Raw genomic sequence first — 24,677 nt, forward strand, 5'->3', positions numbered from 1 at the left:
CTATAGCATAGTCATACAGCCCTCCACATTTCTAAACAAAACAGGTGTGTGTGTGGGGGGGGGCGGTATCGTGTGATCAATAGAAACTAATGTAAACTTCAAATGGCTATAAGATTGATTGATGGACTTGAATAAGTGTTGAACCAATATATATTTATCGGTAAGAGCTATAGACATTTGGCTGTTGTACTGGTTTGTTTAATGTACCCGTCTTCATTAGCCCATAGTCGGAGTAAAACAGTAGGACGTTAAACCCCATTTCATTTCATTTGTTTCATTAACTTTTGTGGGATAAAAGAGAAGAAACAATATGCACATTGAAGTAAATATCTTTAGAAATAATGTGAAGAGAACGAAATTAAAAATGGCGATGAATTGAAATAAATATCTTTTGAGGAACGACATTCAAAGCACCTGCCGCGAGCTAAAAGGAGAGGGTTAAATAGGAATTGTTTAATCTGGGATTTATGGTTTGAACTTTGACCTCGATCCCGTAGTTTATATAGAGATGTATTGTGATCTAGCCTGTATGCGTTCTCTTGTTCTTGCTCGATTCTCTTAAAGCGACTTCCCTACATTGGCTAACGCTCCAGGTTATTTATTTTGCAGTGTCACAAATACCATTATTATTATCTGATATACCTTGAATATATTCCTTTAAAATAACTACCTAATTTATACGACCTACAGAAATGTTTATCACCTGAAAGAATGCCATTTTTAACCGGTAGTAAAAATGAAAATATAGACCCCAGGTGCATAATAATGCGCAATATATTAAATTACTTATTAAATGTAAAACGTCAGTCTGTGTATACGTGATCTAACCTATATCTTATTTTTGTTTCATTTATTCTATTACTTATTCTAGTAACATTAAATACATGTATAAGAAAACTGAATATTCTAGGACTGTCATGACAACAGTTGCCTTTGCCTTGGTCAGACAGTCAGTCAATTATCCGCGGATAACAAAACTAAACGCGTTTCGGGAGATTTCACGGAAATTTCAGTATTACGGGTTTTAATTGGTACGTTGATCTTTAGCTGACCAATCACAAGCTGTGCACTCCTGTACGCCCCTCATAATTATTTGGACCAAGATGATGACCAAGATCAGATATCCATTGTAATGTTTATGCTGTCGACTGTTGAGGATATTCTAAATGTTCCATACATTTATCTTGTCCCTGTGCGTCACTATTGGGAAAATTTGATGTGACAGCATCGGGTTACCTTCACATTGTGAAGATACCGATTGACGATTGTTCTATATAATGTTACATGTGTAATGCTCGCGCATTGTCTTATTTATTTACGTAATCATTCAATTTGGTCTATGTTAGAATATTAGTACTTGAATTATTAGATTGAATTTAATTTCAAATTAGGTCTTTTGAAATAGGACTACATTTTGTTTGTTTATTTTGTTTAAGGGAATTGATATACGTGTATATGGGAAATTCACTTTAATACTGCGGTGTGCGTCTTTGTATTAAATTTACGAATCTATGTGACGATCCTCTCGAAATATCTTTATTAGAAAAACACGAAATAAAAACGGCCACCACTGGACCAATAGAAAACGTCAAATATTATGGAACACTACTAATGTCAAAAACACTGAATGGAAACAGATGTTTTGAAAGCGATCAACATTAAAGTCTTGCAATATGTTCAGTTTTCGTGGGACTTTTAGATAAGACCTTGTGGGGAAAAACGCATTTGTGTAAATGATTCCTACAGTATATTCCAAAAATCCGAAAAGGGACAACTTGGGAATGGATTTCTTCAAAATCACGCCACAACATTAACTCCCCCATAAATTGACTTTTCCAAAACATCACTCTTGCAGACATCAGTGCATCGACGAATAAATTGGAATTTCTCTTCCACAATTTGGTAAACAAAGTTTAAAAAATGTGTATGAATTGAAAGTGAATTATGTGGTTTGTTAATTCGATTTATTTTACTATTTATACAATTCCTCTAATTAAGTGAAAACCGGGTGTAATGTTTTATCATTGTGTGATTCCTTGCGCTTGAATTTTTTTTTTTTTTTTTTATTCCACAAAACAGGGGGATCACGTGGCTAAGTGGGCAAGAGGCTAGCTCGCTATCCTGGTGGTCGGGTGTTCGATCCTTGCATTGGCCGAGAAAGTTCATCCAGATTTTCCGGCGTGGTTCTCCCTTGTCAGTGATGCAGGACGGAGGGGCTGACAAGGAAAGCTGTCTAGTCGTTCGGATGGGACGAAAAACCGAGGTCCCGTGTACACATTGGCGTGCACGTAAAAGATCCCTTGGCAGTTGGAATTCGATATAAGAGTAGGCCGTAGTGCCGCGCGCTGTCCGGGCAAAATTTCCCTCATTGCACACTGTATGGCGTATGCCCGTCTTCATTAGCCCAGGTTAGGAGCAGAACAGTAGGACGTTAAACTCCATTTCATTTCATTTCATTTCCACAAAACAGAAAGACTTGATCTATTTTTGGCAGTGCTGGTTGTCCATAATTACAGCATTTCACCTATTTCCGCTATAAAAAGTTAGTTGAGTTGTGAGGAGTATCGTAGTGGTATCTTGATGTAGACTGGATTAATAGATTTTCACATGAGGTACGTGATTCATATTGCTTATATTTTTAGTAACTAATCTTTATGTCACAAAAGTTTCGACTATTTGACGCGATCAGCGGACAATCACCATTGTTATATCTCGTACTTATTATAGCAGACACGAGGTCTATGGTAGTCGATGTCATTGTTTTGTGTGTTGAGTGGGCCGAGAATTCTGAATGTTATAGCCTACTTATAAGACAGCATTTCGTACTATAGTCTTGAAATGAAATCTGTTGTTCTTGCGATGAATTTAAGTCATAAAACAGGAGATTTACTCAACTGTCAAAAACCTACACCACGTTTAATAACCTCCCTGATAAAAGCCTCCCGTAACACAAACAATCCAATTCTAGCCTTACAAAAATGCATTTTTTGTGTGATTTTCTGAATGATTATAATGGGAATCTTGATTTATCCGATTCTCTCTTTTATGCCTGGGCAGTCTGGAACTTCTGTGTTAATTAAATGTTAATAGAGCTACCAAAAGGACGCTATCAAAAAAGGAGTTTCCAAATTTCTGAATCAGTCCTTGTGATATGCTGTCATGGGTGTTCAAATTAGATTATATTATGGACGATTTGAGAGAAATATGAAGATACAGTTTTTGAATTCATGACTCTATCAGGACAGATAGTTATATTGCACTGGGGGATATAGAGAAAGACTATACAATACTTATTAGTATTTATAACTTTAACATAGGTTTGCCAAAAAAAACACATTATACACATATTTACTATTATGTAAGTCTTATATTTACAGTGAAATAACTGTTTTTCCTTATGCTGGGGAAATAAACAATTGCTCAAAGACCCCCACCGCCACCCCCGGTCTTTATCATATAACCAGAAGCTCCAACATGATGAAATATACATCGCTAGCTACATGTTTGAAAGGAAATTAGGAGGTTTAACATCCTAATCTTCTATTTAATGAAGATGGTACATGCAGTGTTCGATGAGGAAAATTTTGCCTACTTATTTCAAATTCAACTGTAAAGGGTTCTTTTGCATGCACACCAGTGCGTACACAAAAGATCTCAGTTTTTCAACCCCTTTGAATGACTAAGACACTTTTTCTTGCCAGGTCCACCATCTTGCACCACATTCCTGGCTAACACCAGGATCAAACTCGGGACCTCCAAATAGTGTACCAGCACATCACACACTAGAACTCTTTCTAGAACACCCGATACCACTTTTATATATTTTGTTCAATAATCACAGATCAAAAAAACATTTTGTATAAAAGATAATAAGGAAATCGGGATGGTGACATTTAGGTATTATCAGGCAAGTATGTTAAACAAGTCACTCCTTACAGGAAACTACAAGCTTTCAACTTAATAAATTTTATCCTACTGACTTGGTCATAATAAAATGTTGTCAAAAAAAAGTATGCCCACAACTTTTCAACTTTCAACTTTTTTTTATTTGCATATTACGTCCATTAAGAACAGTATACAAAACATACACATACAAGCCGCAATCAATTTTGTGGTCCTTACTATGAAATGGTGAAGTTTAGAGAAATTCTGTCCTCTATTTAGTTATCAATAAAATTAAGTATTAAAAGTTTGAATCCATATGCTGGATCCAGTGACGGATTACCCTTCAGGCTATTAAAGTCATGATTTAGATCAGTGGTTCTCAACCTTTTTTTTGCCAACGACACACCTTGGAACTCATGAAAAAATAGCCGCACACCTTGCAATTGGAACTCATGACAAAATAGTTGCACACCTGGCTAAATATTAACTATATATAAAAAATATCTGAATATAGATGAATTTTGCAAAATAAAAACATGGCAAGTCAAAGACGGAATACAACCATAGACACAGACACATAGAATGACTCAAACTAAATAAAGAAAAACACAACTATGAACTTACTAAACTTTATTGATATGTTTCGAATTTCATCGGTCAAATAGCTGGCTTCTTTAGTGAGAAATTTTCTTAGTGTCCCATTCAGTATTTCGCGGCACACTTAGGAAGATCTTGCGGCACACTGGTTGAAAATTACTAATATAGATGTAGTGCCACACAGGCTTTAAGGGGTCCCATGGTCTCTGTAAGTAATGTCAAGGCTACACATCTTCATTAAAGATACATTATGGGAGATTCGATAACGAGTTGGCAGTCCTCGCAATAATAATAGATAATGTAAAGGCAATTTGCTGAAAATTTCATTCAAATTGATCCACTATGAACCAAGAACTAAGCGATTGAAATTTCTGCATAGCCTCGATCATCATTACTGAAGTCAGTACGATAAACAGCATAGTCTCTTATCCATTTAATCGTTAAATCGTGAAGGAAAGTTATGCAGTAAATCGACTTATAAACCACTAAAGATCGCAGGCTAGCGATGTCATCTAGAGTTGATTATGGTTTGGATACCTGTAGGTTAATTAATGTCTAATTAATAATTTAGATAACGTTTCAGGCTTAAAGAAAGACCTGCAATAGACAGATTTAGCTCTTGCATAATGTATGTTTAATCATAAATTTTCCTTTGTTTCCAAAAAAAAAAAGAAATAATTTTTATGTACCTTGCACAAGCTAGTATGTACAGTCAATCTTAGTCAGATGTTCATTGATATTCAGTGTCTTCACGCTGTTAAAGCATATAAGAATTCCACTGACCATCTTTAAATCAAATTTAGCTATTAAGCAAATGTTTTTATTTAATAATGGTATTTGAGGCCATCAATTTAAGATATTGTTGAGGTTTAGTATAAGGTCAGCGTCATTGTAACTTGAGCCTTAAAGGGCCAATTCCGATAATATTTTGGAGAATAAAAACTGCTTAATTTTGTGTTACAATCCTCTACCCTAGGGTCGAGCATCTAACTCAATATACGTGATACATTTTCAAACAGCTTAAACCTGTCAGTCTTCATCTGGAAATGGAGACCGGTGTCACAAGCTGTATTATGAGGTGTCCAGATAAAACCAGACTTTTATTTTATAAAAATAATATGTAGGTGAAATTTACCTTTTGTTATCAAGTACAACACATGGTTCATTCAATTATAGACCTCTAAAGGAACGGGATTCGTTTATCAGGTCACCCAACGCGAAATCTTAAAAGGGTTACGTGTCCAGATAAGCAGTTTTGACGTTCACATCCAAACGACTCAACATTTTGAGCTAAAATTTTGAGACAAGGTAAATATACCATTCCTCTATATTTTGGCGCTTAAATTTCATACCTACTCAAACTTTTATTTTTGGGACTCTGTTCAAATCGGGATAGTCCCTTTAAAGAAACTACTGTATAAAAATCCCACCTTGCACCCCCATGCCCAATCATAATCAATATTTGTGATGTATTATAACAGGTTATTAATTTTATAATTGGTCTGATAAAAGAAAATTATTGATATTCACATTGATACATAACACCAGGGATGCTTCATTCATATACTGGTTATTCCAATAAATTAAACATAACTCAATATATTACCATGGTGATTTTGTGTGCTCTAATAACCAGTGAGGGCAATATCAACAACATCCTTATATCATCCATCAGCACAAACTAATTTCACATCCATCAAAGAAATTAGAATGAGTTTTGGTTAACAGGGCAACTGGTCGGAATAGAAGTCAGATTTATTGAGACATTATTGGTTTTGAGATTTTTGATAGTGGGTCAAAAAACAAAATAGTTCTCAATTCGTAGTGATTTGACATCAGGGGTGTTCAAATTAGATTGTATACCAAATTTCAAATACGTCTGTCAATCCATACATTTGCTGAGATATTTCAACATTTTAAGTTTTGATAGAAATATAAGCCTTACAGTATACCAGTACTGGTAAGTTTAGCAGATGTTTGTGTAAAATGCAATGTTTGTATTTTCAATAATTATCAGAGTTTAGGTTATTTTGACTATGATATACATGTACATACATGTAAAATTACTTTCATTTATTTTGTTGTTGAAAGTGATAGTGATTCTTTAAAACATATTTTTTGTTATCGCCAAGTTGTTTGATTCAATCCTAAAACAATGTTATAAATGTACAAATCATGAAGCACTTTGTACATGTAAAGTTGTCCAGATAGAGAAATTAATGAGTTGAATTGAGACAAGAATTATTTTATATGGAAAGGTGCACAGTAAAAGTTTCTAAGAGTTTGACTTAAGATGAGTTTTTGAGAGGGAAAGCAATCACTCTCTTTTGATTTCTGGAGCCATGGTGACTCACTGATTAGAATGCTATCTCAAAAACCAGGCGATACATGTACAGAATTCAATCCCCAAGCAATTTTTTTTTGGGGGGGGGGGGCTGAATTGTTTTGAGTGAGCGCGCTGTATCATAAGGTCTGTCATTGAGTCAATTGGTGTGGTTTCGATTCCCCGGTTGTACATGACAAGGAGAGGGTTTTCTCCAGGTCCTCCGGTTTCCTCCCACTTCTAAAGACCTCTACATGCCAATGAATTGAAATAAAATTGAACCATATGTTAGTCCAGAAATGATGTAGTTGGTGTCGAGTGGACATTAAACTAATGTAAATCTCTCTCTCTCTCTCTCTCTCTCTCTCTCTCTCTCTCTCATTTTTTCCTTGTCAGTGAGAGGGCTTGGCAAGGATCAGTGTCTTAGTCTTCAGATGAGACAACAGACAAAAGAACTCTTGACAATGTAATTAGAAATAAGGGTACACTAGTCTCCATTAGTTCGGTTGATGCATCCAATTCTTTTGATTTCATGCATATGAAAGGAAACAAATAGTCTCCACCATTCTAGTAAACTGTGAAGTGAACATAACTCCCGAGAGATGACAGTTATAATAAATCAATTTTCTATCAATATGTCTAGAGTGGTGATGAACTCCATTATTCTATTATTAAATAATAATTTTCTGATTATATCTGTGATTGACGACTAGTAATGATTAATGGATCAAATGGCAACGAACTCCCAAGCATCATTATTTTTACTGGAATAGTCTGGTTTTTACTGGCATCTAATTCACATTTTCAAGAGAAATTCATTCAATACCTTAATAGGTTAGTTGATTACATCTTTGAGAGAGAAATCCATTGATAGTTTCTACAATAACTAATTTGATCATTGAAGAGATGTCCTGAAACCGTTATTAAGCGCAATTTCAGAATTTTTCCACCAAGAGCTAAATATCTAAAATTAAATTACCCAGTAAATGTAAATCAACATCTGATTTTAACAGATTGTCTTCTCATGGTTTTATGTTCAGTCCAGATTTTGCCATTCTTTGATGTGCAATACTGCTACATTAGTTTAATTTTTAAACCATCCCAGAAATTATTTTAAAAAAAGAGAATTTTTATCACATCTAAGGCCATCAAGTACAGTGCAGAAATATCAATCCCAAGTTTCTGACAGTGACCTTAGGCTGAACAGTGATAGTAAATTTGCTGCTGCCCTGGGTTATATAATTAGAATTGTTTAGTCTCATAATGGCTGACTATTATAATAATTAGATACTTTTGTGTTTGTGGCTCTGTTTTGCTCTGTGTGTAATTTCTTGTATTCTATGAATTCTGAATGTTCACATAAAAGAACCCTGGGTGAATCCGATGAAATTTTAGGATGAAATTTGGATTCCCCATTGCAGGATTCCGAATTCCGAATTCTGGCCCACACCCAGCACACCCGGAAAGTCTATTATACCAGTCCATTCCAGACTCCAGTGATGGCGTGGTGGCCCGTTAAAGCCATCGGCCACATACAACATGATCATCATCGCTCCATGGCTGGTCCAATACCCCCCCCCCCTCCCATATAATGTTCAGCAGAAAAAGGGTTTTTAGACAAATTGGACAAAATTATTTTTTTCATTTTTTGTCCGACCGCCCCTGCTCTTTCTTTGTCTTGCAGTGTGCTTACTTAGCCTTATGGTCGGTGTGGGGGCTGCCACTGCCCCCCCCCCTTAAATCCGAGCCTGGACACAGGCTCATGTGTAGTAAATAAAAATAACCATGTATGTTAGTCTGAAAATTATATTGTTGGGTAAAATTATATTACTTTTTATTATTTTGGAAAAGTTCCTTGGAAGCCTGTATCAAGATATCTCAATCTGTTAATGACAAACATGTGTTAAGACATTTAAAACTTGACTCTCCAAAAATGTCTGATAAAAAAAAAGGTTGTCTTTATGGACATGCTGGTTTGTAGAGGTACATATGTTAAAGATATACATATGTATGCCTCTAGCAGTGTGATGTCCTAAATTTCACTTTCATCTTTCATTAAACAACCAAATTTCTCCAAGCTTTTTATCTACCAATTCAATCAGATTGGTATTTTTAAAATGATCTAGGAAAATGGAGGAGGTGAGGTGAGTATCGTTAAGAATATATTCTTCGAGTTCTAAAATCAACTTAAATCCTTTGGAAACATTGTTTGTTCACATATAGTGCCTTTTCTGAACATTAAACTAACATCCAGTTCAGAAACTTTCAAAACTGAATTATTTTAACTTTTATATCTTGAAGACATATTTTCATTTTATTTGATCATTTGACTGCCTTTGAAATGTTTAATTGCGTCGTATATTTTGTAGACTTAACTTTGATATTTTTTGTATTATCTGCTAAACGTTTTTACAGGTGTTAAAAACTTGAATCTCTTTAAAATACTCCTGAGCTGTCAAAGTTTACAATTAAAGGGGCATAATTTTATTTTATCACAAAACCATCCGAAACTATTGGTAAATTCATTCTTTATGCACTGATAATTTAAAAGGGCTGTCATTAGTGAAGACTTGAGACTCGACTTGGACACGAGGTGCAGCAACATGAGAATCAAGGTTCTGCCACATGGAACACGACTCGGACTCAAGGTTCCCAGGGTGTTGAATATTGATGGGTGAGTGTCAGCACGTACACATTATCAATAATGCAATACTCAAGTGCAATTATTGAATAACAAATTAAGTACCAGTCTGAAATGACATAGTTTGTTTTAAGTACATGTAGATGTTAAACCCCACCCCTCAAAGGCGCTCTATCGCAACTTGACATGGTGAAGATGGTTTTCCCTTAGACACTGAATCATTATATTATAGAATATAATTTTTTATGTACTGATGAATAAAACTTTGTACTTCGAGTTTCATAAGCCCGCAGGGTGACTGCATATTTTTAGGTTGTATATAAAATGTTAGTTGTATACAAAGTCTAGACAGGACTTTGAGTATCTTCTGGTTGGAATATAATATACAACACTTGATAGTAAACAACTGTTCAATTAAAGGACAATAACCACATTAGTAAACTAAATGTAGGGTAGGGTCTAAAATTGTAATGCTTATGTTAGAATATATGCTATGGCAGACTTTATTCTGTGGGGTATTAAAGTAGAGAATCGTTGCAACTTAGCCACCTCCATCTTTTGGGCCAATTATTAAAAAGATTTACTAACAATAGAATCATGCATTTTCTCCTTTTTAACCCAGTTTTGCAGAGAGCTGTGCCCCTAATACTTTCTAATTTTATGGACATGCTTTTGGACATGGTTAATTATACCCCTGATTTTATTGACACTGTACTTGTACTTGTCTTAAGGTGAAACTTATTATTGAAAGAGCACTATAGTATGTGTTCCTAGTGTACACGTATTTCACATAAATTTGACTTGCATTTAAACACAATCTGATTAAAATACAGATCTATATTTCGTTTCGTTTTTTTATACTTTCGATGGTCTACTCTACACGAAGATCTAACCAGTTGTAGTGTGTGGTCGTGTCAGGGGTCGTACGAACCGCTTTTGACCCTATGACGTCAGACATTGATTAATCCGCGTTGATGTTTCTAGCTGTTTACCTACAGTTCCATGCATCACATGCCAAGAACTCGCCGTAACAGACCATTGGCTAATCTCTCACTTTAACCAGAATGCAGGTTATATAACAATTAACTCTTCCAGATCCTAGTGTTGTGAAGACAAGTAAAACGAAATTTTGATCTATAAAAAATGAAATAGGAATGTGTTTTTATCAGATTGATTCAAACATTGCTACTTGAAAAGACTGCTTCCTTTAAAAGAAACCCCAACACTTTCACTCAACAACTGTATGTAACCAAGCGTAAAATCTAATAATATTACATTAAAGTTATGCTCAATTTCTGACCCATTGTGTCAATTTTACAACTGTAAGATCGCAGAGAAGTCGCGAAGTTATTAAAGTAGTAGAGGGTTTAGAATAAATAGCTTGAGTTGAGGTCAACAGAGGTCAAGTTTTTTTACCTGTATTTCAGCTTATTTCAGTTTTAGGTAACATAACAAGTTTTTTTCCTTGTCTGTAGCATGAGCAGGTGGTCTGATGTTTATTTAATATGTTAGAAAAAGTCAAAGGAATGTTGCCAGATATTATGTTAAATTTTTTGTGAAATAATAACTGAGTATTCAAATATGTATTTCTTTGTTGGGAAATAAATTCAAACTACTGGGAAATATTTTACAACCTACCAATGCAAATGTTGTTGAATGAACAAGTGCTGTCATTATTAGGGCAGAGATAGCAATGACTCAAACAGTGGTGGACACTCTTTAATAAACAACTTATTTGTTTTATTGTGGGCCATTTGATTTTTCATGGTCTTTCAAATAAATATATATGTAAGTTATGTAGTTTGAAAAATGAACATGAAATGAAATGGGGTTTAACATCCTACTGTTCTGCTCCGACTGGGCCACTGAAGACGGGCATATACGCCATACAGAGTGCTATGGGAGAAATTTTGCCCAGACAGCGGCGCTATGGCCTACTCTTATATTGAATTCCAACTTCCAAGGGATCTTTAACGTGCATGCTAATATGTACTCAGGACCTCATTGTTTTGTACCATCTGAACGACTAGACAGCTGTCCTTGTCAAACCCCCTGTCCTGCACCACTGACAAGGGTAAACCACGCCGGTAAATCCCAATGAACTTTCTCGGCCAACACCGGGAGCGAACCTGCAACCTCCAGGCTAGGGAGCCAGGGTCTTACTTACTGTGTCATCATGACAGTGATGACATAATTATTCTTCGGGGACAATTTTTTCAGGATAATCCTGTTTTTCTGGATTTATATGTATCTTAACTTGTTGGTACATGGAAGGAGTTTATAAAGTGTATATGTTATTAAGTTGTTCTCAAGTAGAACTATTATATTCTCTATTTTTTTTTTTTTTTTCGTTTGAAAGTAAAGATCTCCGGTAAATGCTTTCCTTAACTTTTTTGTTTACGATTTTCTTCAGCCAAAGGGTGAAAATTTTACCAATTTAACAATGAAACCACAGCTATCAAAGGTTTCAGCCTCATCATGTAGTTCTCTATAAGATTGGCAATGATTGGACCAATTTCATCCTACGCTCAATTAAAATACCTTGTGATTTCTTGCACACATTTAATGGTGTAATTGCCGATGTTTTTAGCGATAATTTACATGTTCTAGATGTTCAATGAAATTTGATAGTCTTGATCATTTTGGCTTCTATATAATTAAAGAGGCAACATGTCCAAAAAAATATTCTGAATTGCAAGGCTGATCTGGTATAATATTATTGATTTGATAGTGATGGGACAAGTTCTATAGGATTTTAGCTCAAGAAGCAGAAATTAGTCTGTTACACATTTGGCTGTTGAAAGAAAATTTTGGTGAGTAGGACTGTATACTGTCTATGACCATGAGTTATATAATGATGGCTACACTAGCAAGGGTGTGGTAACATGACAGCTATCTGGTTATGATGACAGCAGTAAACTTCCTGAAACTCAGCTTGAGTAAACATTCCTTGAGTAACAGTTCTTAAACTTAACTTGAATAACTTTTCTGAGACTTAGCTTGAATAACTTTTCCAAAACTTGAGAACTTGACTAAATTGCCAGACAATGCAGGTTGATTCAGCCAGTTAATGGGTGTATCTGCTAAATAATAAACTAAAGATACTAAGGTTGATGGGAGCATGTCCAATGACCTCACCCTTTAATTTGCCAACCAATCTTATTTGATTTATTATACGTAATTACTATTTAGTATTTTGTTTATATTGTAAAGAACATGAAAATGTTTTCTATACAAAAGGGAAGGTTGGAATTTCTGTTATTGCGTTTTAGAAAACAGTTCTTTATATCTGGGTGTTTTTGATTGACATCTTTCTTGACACAGTATATCTTACCATGAACAGTACAGGGCTCATACCTATTATTATATACCCGCACATTAATGATTTGTCAATCTTCTGCATATCCTTTGTAGATCTTCTGTAGATTTTTGGCAGAGCATCGACTCCAATGCCAAGATTTTTTTTTTTTTAAAAATTAGATCAAGTTTACTTGTACTGTAGTTAAATAATATGATTTACAGACAGAAGGGCGACGTTACATACAATTTTAAAGGACCTAAGTCCGTAACTCAAAATCCTCCAAAATCTTCGACATCGAAAACACAAATTATTGGTCAGTTTAAATCAACATTGATGATGTAAACTTACCGGGAAAAGATGAGCTTCTGATATCCGATATTTAAGATAAAATAATTTTTTTAACATTGGTACACGAATCATGTACCATAATGCGCTTCAGCCCCAGTTGTATTGAGAGACTCGAGGGACGAGGCTAGACACATTGCACCAAATCAAATGGAGTTATGTAGACTAGAATAACTAGACGCTAGAAATTTGCACTCGATTGAGATTGCTGACTTATTTCGCCGAACATAACTGATTTGAAATTGGAGTAAAAACGGAAACCATTAAATGTAAATCAGTTTATATACATTCATATTACAGTATTATATGCGTTGCGACCCACTTTTGTGAATTTCTAGGTCACAAATGTTAGCGATTTAGCTCCTTTAATCAAAATGACTAATACCGCCATGTTTTCTATTACCTATATGTACGCTACATGTACAGAAAATAAAAAAATATCTTTATTGTTAAGGGTTAAATGGTACATGTAGGTGTTAGACCTTCTGTTTTTCCCAGTATGTCTGTACATGTAAGGTGTAAATCCTGAATGTATAAGGTACACATAATTCTTAAATCCACTTTTCAAAATGACACAATTCTACTTTTTTTAAAACACTGACATAAGATGTTAATTTTTATGCTTCATCAAGATACAGCAATAGGTAAGATTAGATTAAAGAACTGACAGTTCTCGCTATAATAGTTAAAAAATAGATAATGAAAAGAGAATATGCTGAAAATTTGAGTCAAATTTCTTCATTCTGAGCCTAGATATCGGCGATACAATTATCATCAAGCCTCAATTGTCATTACTACCGCTGTTACAATAATAAACAAAGTCTTGATTATCCTTTGTAACGGTAACCGCATCGACCACAACACATATTTAAATCTACGTATATCTCAGCCATCCGATAGCATTGAGAGTTGATTATGGTCTCGGTAGGTTAATTAAAATCTAATAATTTAACATTTCAGGCCTAAATAAAGACATATAGTAGGCAGATTTAGCTCTTACATAATGCCTGTTTAACTATATCTGCCAACCACTGATACGTCTTAGACATTCAAAACTTTGTAACTTCATTGTGCTGTCGTGTATCTTTATTAGCTGGCTTCAATAATATATATTTCAAAACATGATCAATTGCAAGAATGGTAAAACATACATTTTTATACATATTCCAAAACATAGGAAATCCCATAGACATACATGCACATGTACAAACTTTCAGTTTTCATGTGGGGTTTGCTAAATTCCAAGCTGTATATATATATTTAGGTTCCAGGATTCCATGTCTATATGTTTGCTAAAGTGTAATGTGACGATATGTGATCACGGATGTATTGTTATTTGTCATTTTCATGTAAATTATACATAAAAATTAACTTTCAACTTTTCAAAGGATTTTTTTTTTCTTTAAAAAAAAACCCCATACAAATTGATTTTTAGATCTCGTCAAACATGCATGCACAGGTACATGAAAATACAAGGCTGACTGGTAGCGAAAACCATAAAAATATGTTAAATTCATCAACTTGCTCTATGTAGTCTATGATAATGTGTAAAACTAATTATTCGGCCTTTTACCACACTGAAAGTTTGACATCTGTCAATCATAAATCATAATAAAGTAGATAATTTGTTGAACTATTTAAATTATTCACAGCATCAGTTATGAAACAGATGAATTTGCATAAAGAATCTGGTAAGAGTATTGCCCTGTCTGAAATGTTAATTTATTTTCTGAATTTAAAGATCTTCCAAAGAGTTCTTGAAATGTGGTTTTCAAATAAAATTAAACCACAAGTGAAACCCCCCAAAATGCAATCTTCGATATAATTATAGGCATACATCTATTTAATGAATATAATATGTTAATTCAAATAAGTAAATGTTTCAAGTATGTGTACTTCTACAGTACAATATGTACTGGAAATATAAAAACAGACTATGGCTCTTTGCCATGGTGTCACATTGGTGTGTAAGCTGCTGAAGTAAATGACCCTTTGTATCAGGAACACTCAAAAGTCAATTCTTAATATCGCATCTATGTCTCTCATGGTTTTGACATGATGTTATGAGTATAATAATTAATATGAAATTAACCAATAATGGCAACCCTAACCCTTTTTACCCATGCTATTGTTTCCTGTGACAATCACCTGTGACATTTGCCCATTATTACCATGACATGATTGCCATGCAAAATTTTATGCATAATTTGATTGTTTAATAGAGATGTGATCTGTAATTTTAGTTCCAACAAATCTGACAATAACTGGATATAAAACAGTTTGGTCTGTGTAAAACTCTATTTCTGTTGTAATTTGCATGGAGTTTAATATGATAGTAGGTCATATTTCTGTGGTGAAAGATAAATTTGTTATTTACACATGTTAAATGATATCCAGTATCAGTCATTATTAGGCAGAACAGCTGACAGCAGTACCTCAAGAGATCATTTACTAAGAAATAAATTTAAACATTAATATCTGGTTACCAGAGATCTAGTGGAAGCTATTATTGGATTATTGTAAAGCTGATCAGGATCTAGATCTGATTTAAATATAACTGGTTAGATCTGAAATCCAGACATTAATCTTGATTGAATTCTAATGTCTCTGGGCAATATCTGAGCCATATAGAAATCCTGTGTAAACTGAAATATCGTAAAAGTTGAATCTCTAAATGTATATGGTACACCACCATCTTTATGTTTTGTAAAATCTAATTAGTGTGCATACTTTTAATCTGATTGAATCCAAGCCAGGAGATTATCAAGGGTTGATATTTTGATTTTTTTTCTTTATTAAATGTTAAATAATCAATCTGATACATATTAGTGTGGATTAAGCTGTGAGAAATTTGATATTATTTTTAAAAATGCAAATCAAGCACAGTAATACGCCCGTCAGACATGCTTACTTTGCTGCTACGGCAACAGAAAATGGTCCCAGAGCGAGTCAAGATCGATACAAGGCTGTGGTTTCTATGGTCACCTGTTCAAAGCAAACAGCAAGGTTCTGCGACCGGGCCCGGAAAGCTATGAAATCGCGACTTTTTTCAAGTTTGTAATTTTTTAGAACTTTTTCTCGCGTTGGTTCACGTTTGCTGGCGACCTTGTGCAGCGCAGTAGGGACGCCACCCCAGTCTGATGGGGCCATTACTTTAAATACCAACACTAATCAGTGGGCTACAAATCCTACCGGGTGTCTTGATTTAGTGTGATGTGTCTCATCTTATCTTAACTTATTTAGTAGTTTTTGTCTGGAATCAGAAGAAAACTTCCAGATTCAGCTATTGTGTTAAGCCATAATGTTATATCTGGAACCATAAGAAAACCTCCAGATTCACCATAATGTTATATGTGGACCAGAAGAGAACCCCCAGATTCAGCTATAGTGTTATATCTGGAACCATAAGAACACCTCTAGATTCAATCATAATGTTATATCTGGAACCATAAGAAAACCTCTAGATTCAACCGTAATGTTATATCTGGACCAGAAGAGAACCTTCAGATTCAGCTATAGTGTTATATGTGGACCAGAAGAGAATCTCCAGATTCAGCTATAGTGTTATATCTGGAACCATAAGAACACCTCTAGATTCAATCATAATGTTATATCTGGAACCATAAGAACACCTATAGATTCAACCGTAATGTTATATCTGAAACCATAAGAACACCTCTAGATTCACCTTTTGTGTTATATCTGAAACCAGCAAAAGAGAACCTCCAGCTTCAGCCATATTGTTATAAATAAAACCATCAGATTCAACCATAATGTTATGTACTGAACCAGAAGAGAACCTCCGGATCCAACCATTGCGTCAAATCGGGAACCAGAAGAACATCTTTATATTCTCATGTACATGTAGTGTTATATCTTGAATCCACCTTACATTATCTTAAGTGTCTTATATTTAGTAGTTTTTATAGTAGTGATGATAAGAGAACTATTTATTTGTCATTTTATTATCTTAAATGTCTATATTATGTCCAGTTTTTATCATAAGTTCTCTCTTCATAGTTCACATTTACACACTGCTTGTACTGTACTTGAAAACTGAAAATATACATGGAAGTCCTTTCACATTAACACAAAATGATTGAAAATATTAAAGTGGCAATATACTTATTATTTAGGTGGGAATATTTAGATTTCACATACCGGTAACATGGTTAATTTAACCAGTGTACAATAATTGTGAACACCTACATATATGTATGTAGGTGTTCACAATTATTGTACACTGGTTACATGTCTAAAAGGAACAATAGTTTGGAAACCAGATTTTCAGAAGTCATTGTGCTGAATGCAAGATTACCTCAGGGACAAAGGTACCTAATACAAGATTACCTCAGGGTCAAATGTACCTTGTACAAGATTATGTCGACCTAACTATTTTTTCTGAACATCTGTAAGATTAAAGGGAAAGACTAATCAATAGCTTTTGCTGAAATTTTGGATTTAATGTTTTCGAAAGGAAAAATACAACATCTGTGATGAAAATTTAGTGCAAAGGAATCTTAAGCTGTTTTAAATATTTAGAGTTCAGTATTTGTACAAAATCTGACAGATTCAATTAATTAAAAATGATGGCACCTACCTTTCAACATGTCTACCGATTTATTGTAAATTATGGCCACAATAAAAACAGGTTATTTGGCTGAATAACAAATACCATTACCATCCCAAATAATGGGATTAAAGCGATATGGTCTTAACATTTTAAAATTATATAAAATTGATACATGTAGTTCTTTATCATTAAAATAAAGTCTTGGAATCATATACATCTCTTTGTGCCAGCCCAAAAGTACCGAAAAAGTCCAACTGACCAATGGCTGAATGAGTAAGGAGTTGGCTCACTAACCTGGAGGTTTCGTGTTCAATCCCTGTGTTGAGCGAGAAACATTTGACAGTTGGAATTTAAAATAAGAGTATTCCGTAGTGCCACTGTCAGGGGCAAAATTTCCCTCATAGCATACTGTATGGCATTAGCCCAGAAGGATGTTAAACCCCGCTACTTTTCATTTCTCCCCTTCATCACTAAATACATGCACCCGAGACACCTTTACCCACTATAATCTTATCTAAGATCGACAGTCCGATATATAACCCCAGATAGATAAAACAAAGACATTTTTGGGGTAGCAGAGTCGAAGCCACATAGCCAACTGAAGGATAAAGAAAGGCTACACTGGCGTAGATACTTACGTTACAAGGGGGGTTGGATGGTTGAATGGTTAACACGTGCGCGCTGTATCATAATGCCTGTCATTGAGTCAGCTGGCGTGGTTTCGAATCCCCGGTTGTACGTGACAAGGAGTAGGGTCATCTGTCCAACCTCTTGTGTTTTTTTCTGGGTCCTCTGGTTTTCTCTCACTGCTAAAGACCCCTATGCGCAGGCGAATTATTGAAATAAAATTAAACCATGTTTGTCCCAAAATGACCTAGTTTGTGTCGAGTGGAGTTAAACCCCATTTATCTGATATCCAGCGACCATGCCCTTTAAATAATCTATCCAGTATTCCCATATTTGCACTAGCAGTAACACCACCAGACCTCAAACTATGAACAATCAACAATTCCAGAAAAGGCTTCTTTAAATAATTCTAACATATAACTAACTGAGGCATTTTCCATTACAGATCTGATTCTATAACCAATATATACATGTATGTCACTGTTCAGTTAATTTTGGCCCACTCTAAATATAATAGTCTTCACTGGACATAATTTAGAATTAGATTTTGCAATAATAACCCTGGAGCCATCTCTATAAATATCAGTTTTACTGGTTTCCAGGAATACCGACATACTAGTGGCATAAAAAGTTAAATCTGATTATTTAATATGTAAAAGTTCTGCATTTCTCAGAAAACCACAGTAAGCAAGCAGACAAGCACACATTGTATGCTGTTGATACACACAACTAGACGCAAATACTTTATCATATAAAGAATTTAAATGGTCTGAAATGATTGGACTTTTCTTAACTTTTGGTTTGGATAACAACCGCTTCCTCGCTTCCAGTACATTTCTCACAAATGGTGAATTCGCAATTGAATGTATTCATTTAATGTTGTAAAAAAATGCTTGATGGACTTATTGTGTCTTTATCTTGAATTAATTGAGTCAAATACAAGGAAACATGTAGAGGTTTAGCAGGGAAATTATTACAAAGTGCCCAGTCTTTCCAAGCTAACTTAAAAGTATCCTATTTATAGCTGTAGTAGATGTTGCTTTACCTTGAATAGCAATATCAGGAAGAAACGTTGGCAATGGTAGAAGTTTATTCGGTAATTTGTATAATCTTCAGAATAAGTAAGCACTACTAAAAATATTTATAAACATAAAATATTACCATTTACTTAGTTTAAACTTAAACTATAACGGCAATAAACCTGAATTAATTATAAAATTAAACTGCAGTTTATTAAATTTTAACCTCCATTCAGCATCATTATCAGATTTCACTTTATCCAATTCTGTATTAAACATCATATTAACTCCTTGTAGCTCTCCTGTCATTCATATATTCAAATTTTCTGTCTGAATCATTTTTCTGACCTCTTACTTTGGCTAATACATGTATGTCTTCTAATGTGACGGTAGATCTATTCTCTGTATTGGCCATAATATATAAATAAGATCAAGATTAGAACCACGAGGTATGAAATAAGTTTAAAAAAAAAATGCATGTGCAACGAAGGTGAACTGAACTTAGTGGCAACTTCGACCTGAATGGGGGGTTGGATGGCTGAATGGTTAGCATGTGCGTGCTGAATCATAAAGCCTGTCATTGAGTCAACTGGCGTGGTTTCGAATCCCCGGTTGTATGTGACAAGGGTTTTCTCCGGGTTGTCCGGTTTCCGCCCACTGTTAATGACCCCTACGCGCAAGCGAATGATTGAAATAAAATTAAACAATATGTTAGTCCCGAAATGACCTAGCTTGTGTTGAGTGGACTTTAAACCCCATTTCTCTCTCTCTCTCAACCTGAATGACAAAACCTGTACCAACAACACAACACGTACATGTGTGTATTCATACGCCCCAGATGAGAAAATATTTTACTTATTATTCACTCAATCCACTCAAACGAAGGAAAATGCATTTCCCCACTGAAAAGTCACCAACCCACAATACTAATTTATTATAGATCAAGACATTGGATTAATACGTTGGTCTGTGATCATGATCATTGTTGGGTTGACACTTGACATAGAATGTATGGGACACAAAAGTGGAGAGCACTAATATACTAATTGGATGTTTATATAAAAGATCCTTTATTTTTTGCAGTTCCAAAAACAATAAGCTAAAACTCAGCTGTCCAGTCTAAATATTCCTCCCTATCAACTAAAACGAACTGTATGTTAATTTCAAAATGAGGACAGTATTGTTTCCTTTTCCTTTAGTATTGCCTTGGATGTTGTCCAATAATTTAGTTGTTGAAAATATAAAAATGTTTCCGAAGTGATGTATGCCAGACTAATATTAGATATAGGAAGTAATTAAATGATTATTTAGTAGATGATAAAATTGTTTATGGTATTTTGATGGTCTAATGTAGACAAAATAAAAATTGATGTCAGTCAGCCGCTACATGTACTTGTATACCTAGCCATATTTTTTATGTTGCGAATTTGATGTAAGTATTATCAGGAGCTGTCAGCAAGAAACTTTACTAAGTCTGATCTTCAAGTAGGAGGGTTCAGATTTTTCAACAGATCTAATTTCAAACAAAGAAGGAAAGTTAGAAATGTATGGTGTTTCAAAGAGAAAATGACTAGTAAAAGCTAATCATTGAAAATGAGAGAGCCACCCTTTTGCTATGCATTGGTTTGACACTCATCGATCTGATGTTAATTGATCCCACATTCAACGGTCTGATAGTAGTTATTTTGTGAAAGCGACGGTAGCCTTACTTTTGCAGTATTCATTGATCTGACACATCTGTCTGATGTTCATTGATCTGACACACATCTGTCTGATGTTCATTGATCTGACACACATCTGTCTGATGTTCATTGATCTGTCTGATGTTCATTTGTTAGACACTCACCAATGTTATATAGACCATGGTTTAATATATATATAGAGATTCAAAATCTATCAACTGGTTAACAGCAACTATATATAATTACAATGATAGGAAGCAAGAGTTGTATTAGCATAGAAATAAAAGGAACCTCTTTGCGTATAATTTACGTATAATTAAAAGATAAAAACATGAGATTTTTCCAGAAGACTCTCAGGAAGCTGTACGACTGGTGAACAGTATTGTGTAAACAGGGTCAGAATGACATGAAATCAGGAAATAGAGCTTTGTTTCCTGAGAAATAAAAGAAGGTTGCATGTAATAATGTCGTGATATTAAAACGATCCACACAAATCAACAGGAAATACGACAAACGCACAGGGATGTTTGGTTTGTGGGGATTTTTTTTATGACAGAGTTTAATATTAAAGAGAGTCTACCATTTATTTGTAAAGAAATTAATTTAAAGATGTAAAGTAAAAGTACTGCATGCTATATGTACATTGTAATTATAAAATATCTTTGCCTTTTTGTTGTATGTTGGCTCTTGAAGGCTTTTCGATATCAATAAAGTTTTATGAAAACTCAAAAATATGCACTACTAGAAGGTTAACTGGCAGTGCACTGGTAGATCCTGAAACAGAAGTACCCAGTATATAACTTTGAAACCAGGGATGGTAGTGAAACAGCCACCAGGACTAGGCCACTATCAAGTATCAAATTCAGCTGCATTTATATCCCAAATGTCAGCCTTGAGCTAGTGCTATAGTGTAGCTTCCATCCCTGAACTGAGAGACCAATATATTTCTATAGAAGATTTTGGTTGGCACTGTTGTTAATTATTATCCGTTTCATAAGCACTGCGATGATGCCAAAAAATAGGACATTAAACTCCAATTTATTCATTACATCAAGGTTTTGTTGGTATACATGTACATAGTTTTTTATGGTGGTGAATTGTGTGAAAGTGGATATGGGTTAGGGGTAATGACGTAACTACTTGGAATACAATTCTGTACAGATATAAATATTTTACCTAAAGATGATAGGAAATAATAATGTAGGTTAATAATCAGCAATAAGAACCGAAAGGAAATTGTTGGCTATATTGTATTAGAGAGAAAGAAATCGATTATTGTTCATTTAATACAAACTACATAATTTAGGGACTAACATATAGTACATCTTTAATTTAATAATTTGTTTGTAGTAGGGGTGGTAGCCATATACATGTAATGTGAGAGAGAGAGAGAGAGAGAGAGATGGTGTCCAAGCCCGAGAAAACCAAGTTTAGTTTAGGCCGGTGATCCTACTTCTTGTCAAATTCACATCTGGTATCAAAACCATGTATCAGAGAGAGAAATGGTGTCCAAGCCAGAGAAAACCAACAAGTTTAGTCAGGTGATCCTACTTCTTGTCAAATTCACGTCTGGTATCAAAACCATGCGAGACCTTATAATCTAAACAGCACTTTAGACCACTCCATCTACCCTATTGGTAAACAAATGGGTCAGTTAATCTCAAAGAACATGCATACTTTTCCTCATGTAATTAATTTGAACTTGAATTTGAGTAATAATAATGTGTTTGTAAATTTTGAAGTAGTATATTTAACTGAACTTTGCATGCATGGATGTTGGTAAGACCCCCAGAACTTGGTTATTATCATGTATATTCTGTAGGTACTAATACTGTTTTTTTAAGTCGGCAAAAGGGCATGTGAGTATTGAAAATCTAAATTAAATATTCATCGAGGTAATTTTTCTGTGATGTGGACAGTAGCTTTTGTTTAAAGGAGGGATGTGGGAGATATGAGCATCAAAATTAGGCCACAAAAATCATGCGATTACCTGAGTGATGAAAATAGTAGACTCCAAAGTAAAATCTTGAAGTGAAAGCCACTTTGATATAAGTGTTTATGCCTCTTTAATATTAGGATGAAGTGGAGCCATGTGTTGTACAGATGTTTGTAATATAATTATATATAGCCACGGTCAGGACAGTATGATACCTTGTCTACTAAACTCTATGCACGACTTACAACAAACTTTGCTATCTGATAAACTCCTTAAATGAGAAGTGGTATCAGGTTTTCTAGAAAGTAAATCTGATTCGAGTAATGTTTGTTTTGTAAATATTTTTTTTTTCATTTTGAGTGAAACCTGCATCATTACAGGCCCGAGACTGTACAGAGCAGTGGACGCTTACCACTGGCCCCCAGATCCATTCACTTGATTTGATATTTATTGTTTATTTCTTGCAATTTTTATACACCCACATTGAAATGTGGTCGTATATTGTCGTCGCCCCCGTCCATTGGTCCGTCCGTCTGTCCGGCGTCCACAATTGCTTGTGGACACTCTAGAGGCTAAAGTTAATATCTGATTGACTTTAAATTTATACACAGTGTTTAAGGTCATGAAACGTAGAAGCCTATTGATTTTCAGCGATTTCCAATAATTACTGCCAGAGTTATGGCCCTTGATCACTTTTGGATGCTCTAGAGGATAAAGAATCCTATTGATTTTCAACGATTTCCGATAATTACTGCCAAAGTTATGGCCCTTGATCACTTTAAAAAATCTTTTGACGCTCTAGAGGCTGAAGTTATCATCCGATTGACTTCAGATTGATAATTACTTCATGAGTTGTTACTCTTAATCAGATTTTAGTGTATTATAAATGTTTTATTACCCAAAAAAGTAAAAATATGCGACAACACTTGTTGACTGCCCGGACGATTTAGCTGCTGTGGGCGTATGTTTCGTTGCCTAGCAACCTATCTTTATGTAGTTTGTCTTGTCCGCAGGTTTATCTTGTCGGTTTTGTTTAGTGTGTAGTTCAGTCCTCCTGCCTTACTATTAGAGATGTTAGTGGTATCACGTTTTGTAGAAAGTAAATCTACCTGACAGCTTTCACATAGCTACTAGTAAATGAATAGTGGTATCAAGTTTTCTGGAAAGTAATGTAAGTCTAACTGTGGTCACTACTAATAACTCAATGGAGTAATAGCAAGTTATAGGAAATGCAGTTTGTATTTGATACTGTTCACATTTAAGGGCACAATATCCTCCAAGTGGTCCTCAAGATTTTTCAAGGTGATCAAGGGTCATAACTCTTGACAGTATAATGATAGGTAATGGTTGAAAATCAGTAGGTTTCCTTTCAGGAATATGAATTCTATGACCAGATGAGACTGTGTTTCTAAAACTATGTAATCTGCAAAAAGATTGTATAACAATAGATTATGATAACTCCATTGTCGTATACATGTACATATAACTAATAACGGCACATGGATCTGAGGAGGAATAACATCATTTACTGGTATTTCTAACTGTGTATTTAATCCTGCTAAAGTATGTACAATCTGGTACCAGCAGTCATAATCTTACTTTTTTATACTTTTGCAAAAAATATGTCTACCGGTACTTGTCCTCAAACATTTTATAGTAATAATTTTTTTTAAAATATATAGGCTGCTGAAATTTTTTTTGGGAAAGTTCGTGTTTAAGTGTCCCTTTAGATAAAATTGTTGATATTA

General features: G+C 34.6%; 1 protein-coding gene across 1 annotated transcript in view; it reads left to right on the forward strand.

The window, feature by feature from the left end:
* The first annotated feature begins 2,521 nt into the window (after positions 1-2,521).
* LOC126820379 (putative extracellular sulfatase Sulf-1 homolog) overlaps positions 2,522-24,677 on the forward strand; it is a 61,034-nt gene continuing 38,878 nt past the window's right edge. Inside the window, exon 1 of the mRNA XM_050548289.2 lies at positions 2,522-2,612. The gene's annotated coding sequence lies outside the window, so the exon portion shown is untranslated. The remainder of the gene's footprint in view (positions 2,613-24,677) is intronic.

This window comes from Patella vulgata, chromosome 1 (genome assembly GCF_932274485.2).
Source record: "Patella vulgata chromosome 1, xgPatVulg1.2, whole genome shotgun sequence".
Classification (NCBI taxonomy): domain Eukaryota; kingdom Metazoa; phylum Mollusca; class Gastropoda; family Patellidae; genus Patella; species Patella vulgata.